The sequence below is a fragment of the Mustelus asterias genome, chromosome 24 (genome assembly GCF_964213995.1).
Source record: "Mustelus asterias chromosome 24, sMusAst1.hap1.1, whole genome shotgun sequence".
NCBI classification, from domain to species: Eukaryota; Metazoa; Chordata; class Chondrichthyes; order Carcharhiniformes; family Triakidae; genus Mustelus; species Mustelus asterias.
Genome location: NC_135824.1, coordinates 57,563,934 through 57,569,779, shown reverse-complemented (window position 1 = coordinate 57,569,779; position 5,846 = coordinate 57,563,934).

Here is a 5,846-nt window from a genome sequence, read left to right as displayed (position 1 = left end):
AAGTAAGGCTTACATTAAAACTGCAATGAAGTTACTGTGAAATTCCCCTAGATGCCAGACTCCGGTGACTGTTCGGGTCAATGCACGTCCTTTCAGACTGTGGGAGGAAACCGGAACACCCGGGGGAAACCCACACAGGCACGAGGAGAATGTGCAGACTCAGCACAGACAGTAACCCAAGCTGGGAATTGAACCCGGGTCCCTGGCGCTGTGAGGCAGCAGTGCCAACCACTGCGCCACCCCATGGTACAATCAATGGCGAACATTCCCCACTTCTGACCTCATGACGGAGGGAAGGTCATTGATGAAGCAGCTGAAGATGGTTGGGCCTAGGACACTAACTCTGAGGGACTCCTGCAGAGAGATCTTGGAGCTGAGATGACTGACCCTCCACAACCATCTTCCTCTGAACCATTGTCGCTGCAGTCACCGCCCTCCCCAAAAGGTTTGTTTAAATCTAGACGCAAGAATCCCAAATGTAGAAAAAGTTGAAAAAGTTCATATTAGACCAAGATTTATTTTAAATTATTTTGTGGTGTTAGGGCCATCACAAACCCCAGTGTGAAGGTAGAATTATATTCCAATGAAAGAGAGAGAAAAAAAATAAACAGTTAACTGGGTGTGCCAGTTTGGTTCTTTCCGTACTGGCTGGAGATGGAATGTGGCTGTCGAAACGTTACCATGGTGATTTAGGCAGAAAAACAGCAACATGGAAGGGAGTGGGTGAAATTCAGGGAATGAGAAGTCTGGCGAAATGGCACCAACAGATGCAGCTCGTCGCATGAAGAAAAAGACCGCTAATGGGGGAACTTAAAAAAAAGTGTAATCACTTCAAAATGGTTTGGACGCGAGTCAATGGATGTGTTGTTTATTTGGAACTATGTATTTTCCAAAGTGTCTCGCACTAACTTCAGTCCCAGTAGAGCCACACCCTAATTTAAAACAGTCAAAACAACTTCAGGTTGTTACGCAATGAGGTTAGATCCGGCACAGTGGGTTAGCGCTGCTGCCTCACAGCGCCAGGGACCCGGGTTCGATTCCCGGCTTGGGTCGCTGTCTGTGCGGAGTCTGCACGTTCTCCCCGTGGGTTTCCTCCGGGTGCTCCGGTTTCCTCCCACAGTCCGAAAGACGTGCTGGTTAGGTGCTAAATTCTCCCTCAGTGTACCCGAACAGGTGCCGGAGTGTGACGACTAGGGGAATTTCACAGTAACTTCATTGTGGGGTTAATGTAAGCCTTACTTGTGACTAATAAATAAACTTTACTTTAGACCCATTAATGTACAATGGCAATGTATTTCCAAGTCAGGATGATGTGGAGATGCCGGTGTCGGACTGGGGTGGGCACAGGAAGAAGTCTCATGACACCAGGTGAAAGTCCAACAGGTTTATTTGGAATCACGAGCTTTGGGAGTTCTGCTCCTTCCTCAGGTGAGTGGATTCCAAATAAACCTGTTGGACTTTAACCAAGCCAGGATGGTGAGTGGCTTGGAGGGGAACTTGGTGGTGTTCCCATGTATCTGCTGCCTTCCAGTACCCTGGTGGTGATTTTATTATTTATTCATGGGACATGGGCGTCGCTGGCTGGGCCAGCATTTATTGCCCATCCCTAGTTGCCTGAGGGCAGGTGAGAGTCAACCACATTGCTGTGGCTCTGGAGTCACATGTAGGCCAGACCGGGTAAGGACGGCAGATTTCCTTCCCTAAAAGGACATTCGCGAACCAGATGGGTTTTTCCAACAATGGTTTCATGGTCATCATTAATTCCAACCTTTTACTAAATTCACATTTCACCATCGACCGTGGTGGGATTCGAACTCGGATCCCCAGCACTGTGAGGCATCATGTAGGCCAGACCGGGTAAGGAAAACAGATTTTCTTCCCTAAAAGGACATTAGTGAACCAGATGGGTTTTTCCAACAATGGTTTCATGGTCATCAGTAGATTTTTCATTCCAGCTTCTTATTGAATTCAAATTTCACCATCTGCCGTGGTGGGATTCGAATCCAGGTCCCCACAGCGTTACCCTGGGTCTCTAGACTAGGACGGCACGGTGGCACAATGGTTTGCACTGCTGCCTCCCAGCGTCAGGGACCCGGGCTCGGGTCACTATCTGTGTGGAGTCTGCACATTCTCCCCGTGTCTGCGTGGGTTTCCTCCGGGTGCTCTGATTTCCTCCCACAGTCCGAAAGACGTGCTGGTTAGGGTGCATTGGCCGTGCTAAATTCTCCCTCAGTGTACCCGAACAGGCGCCGGAGTGTGGCGACGAGGGGATTTTCACAGTAACTTGTGTTAATGTACGCCTACTTGTGACACTAATAAATAAACTTAAAACTTACATTACTAGTTCGGTGAAAATGCCACTAAAGCACTGCCTCCCCTTATATATTACTGGACTAGTCACCCAGACGTGGGTTCAAATCCCCTGACAGCGGGGATTGAAATTCAGGCATTAAACCCAAATTGAAAGCTCGTTTCCGTGCATGCAACCACTGTGAATAAAAACGGATTCTGCGAACTTCCTCTAGGATGACCTGGCTGCATGTGACTTCCGACCCACAGCGCTGTCATTGACTGCAGTCGCCCAGCATGCCGCTCAGTTTGAGGGCAATTGGATAACAAATGGCGGCCTTGCCAGCGACGCCCACATCCTGCAGAAAACATGAAAGTGACGCACCCTTCTCCCCGAGCGGCTTCAAACCAGCAGCAACACCCAAGAAAAGCACCTTGCAATTAAACAGGTTTAACAAGATGCTAATCATCTCACTGAAGCTTCATCAGATATTTGACAGCGTTGAGCACTGCAGAAAGCATTGGCGATATTTAAAGACTGTATTAAAAGGAGAGACAGGTGGAGAGGTTTAACCACAGGATCCCTACAGCGCAGACGGAGGCCATTCAGCCCATCAAGTCTGCATCGACTCTCCGAAAGAGCATCTTGCCCAGGCCCTTTCTCTATCCCCATAACCCCACCCATTTTCCACAGCTAATCCCCTTAACCCGCACATCTTTGGACACTGAGGGGCAATTTAGCATGGCCGATCCCCCTAACCCACACATCTTTGGGCACTAAGGGACAATTTAGCATGGCCAATCCCCCTAACCCACACATCTTTGGGCACTAAGGGACAATTTAGCATGGCCAATCCCCCTAACCCACACATCTTTGGGCACTAAGGGACAATTTAGCATGGCCAATCCCCCTAACCCACACATCTTTGGGCACTAAGGGACAATTTAGCATGGCCAATCCCCCTCACCCACACATCTTTGGGCACTAAGGGACAATTTAGCATGGCCAATCCCCCTCACCCACACATCTTTGGACACTGAGGGGCAATTTAGCATGGCCAATTCCCCTAACCCACACATCTTTGGGCACTAAGGGACAATTTAGCATGGCCAATCCCCCTAACCCACACATCTTTGGGCACTAAGGGACAATTTAGCATGGCCAATCCCCCTAACCCACACATCTTTGGGCACTAAGGGACAATTTAGCATGGCCAATCCCCCTCACCCACACATCTTTGGGCACTAAGGGACAATTTAGCATGGCCAATCCCCCTCACCCGCACATCTTTGGACACTAAGGGGCAATTTAGCATGGCCAATCCCCCTAGCCCGCACATCTTTGGACACTAAGGGGCAATTTAGCATGGCCAATCCCCCTAACCCACACATCTTTGGGCACTAAGGAGCAATTTAGCATGGCCAATCCACCTAACCTGCACATCTTTGGACTGTGGGAGGAAACCGGAGCACCCGGAGGAAACCCATGCTGACACGGGGAGTGTGTGCAAACTCCACACAGACAGTGACCCAAGCCAGGAATCGAACCCGGGTCCCTGGAGCTGTGAAGCAGCAGTGCTAACCACTGTGCCACCCTCATAATAAACTTAAACTTAATACCACTAGGCCACTGCCTCCCCTAAAACATGAACCACCCTGTTGTTTTTCAGCGGAAGCTATTGGGCAGAGCCAGTAATTTGGGATCATGCCCTGTACCCACATGACACTGAATCCTGTGATGTGCTGATCGACTGTGGGAGAGGCGCTCAGGAGAGCAGCTCCCCTTGGAATCACTGAGCTGTGTTCCAGTTAAAAACATTGTATCACAAAATAAGTGTCACAGATCAACACATTTGAGGAACGCTGTCTGTAACTCACACCACTTGCCGCACAGATATACCTGTACATTTGTAACTATATATCCCCTGCATATTTCAACTCACATTGCATTCACTCACATTGCAAACTAACCAGATAGCGTAAATATTCCACTTATATTCAATTTTAAAAAAAAGTTTATTAAGGGTAGGCAATGGCCTAGTGGTATTATCGCTAGACTATTTATCCAGAAACTCAGTTAATGTTCTGGGGACACTGGGTTCGAATCCCGCCACGGCAGATGGTGGAATTTGAATTCAATTTTTAAAAATCTGGAATTAAGAATCTACTGATGACCATGAAACCATTGTCGATTGTCGGAAAAACCCATCTGGTTCACTAATGTCCCTTTAGGGAAGGAAATCTGCCGTCCTTACCCGGTATGGCCTACATGTGACTCCAGAGCCACAGCAATGTCATAGAGGTTTATAGCATGGAAACAGGCCCTTGGGCCCAACTTGTCCCTGCCAATGTGGTTGATTCTCAACTGCCCTCGGGCAACTAGGGATGGGCAATAAATGCTGGCCCAGCCCCAGCGACATCCATGTATGATTTTTTAAAATGTATTAGTGTCACAAATGGGCCTACATTAACACTGCAATGAAGTTACTGTAAAAATCCTCTGGTCACCACACTGCTGTTCGGGTACACTGAGGGAGAATTTAGCACAGCCAATGTATTTATTGCGTTGTACCAAATTACTCAATTCAGGCTCACATTCCTGTATACTGAGGCATATTAAATCTCCTCCACGTGCCAAAAACATCCATTTCCTGTTAAAGAGTTCAGCAACTGACAGTCGAGAAACCAAGCCGATTTCCAGCTACACCAGAAGGCTGTGGCTTTTAAACAGTTTTGAGTTCCAAATTATACAAGTCACAAAAATAAAAATGATCGCAACTACGTGACAGGGTGTTTTTAAAAAACTCCTCTGGGGTGGAGAGAGAGAGAGATGGGGGAAAGAGAGAGAGAGAGATGGGGGAAAGAGAGAGAGAGAGATGGGGGAAAGAGAGAGAGAGAGATGGGGGAAAGAGAGAGAGAGAGATGGGGGAAAGAGAGAGAGAGATGGGGGAAAGAGAGAGAGAGAGATGGGGGAAAGAGAGAGAGAGAGATGGGGGAAAGAGAGAGAGAGAGATGGGGGAAAGAGAGAGAGAGAGATGGGGGAAAGAGAGAGAGAGAGATGGGGGAAAGAGAGAGAGAGAGATGGGGGAAAGAGAGAGAGAGAGATGGGGGAAAGAGAGAGAGAGAGATGGGGGAAAGAGAGAGAGAGAGATGGGGGAAAGAGAGAGAGAGAGATGGGGGAAAGAGAGAGAGAGAGATGGGGGAAAGAGAGAGAGAGAGATGGGGGAAAGAGAGAGAGATGGGGGAAAGAGAGAGAGAGAGAGATGGGGGAAAGAGAGAGAGAGAGAAGTGGGGGAAAGAGAGAGAGAGAGAGATGGGGAAAGAGAGAGAGAGAGAGATGGGGGAAAGAGAGAGAGAGAGATGGGGGAAAGAGAGAGAGAGAGATGGGGGGAAAAGAGAGAGAGAGATGGGGGAAAGAGAGAGAGAGAGAGATGGGGAAAGAGAGAGAGAGAGAAGATGGGGGAAAGAGAGAGAGAGATGGGGGAAAGAGAGAGAGAGATGGGGGAAAGAGAGAAGAGAGATGGGGGGAAAAGAGAGAGAGAGATGGGGGAAGAGAG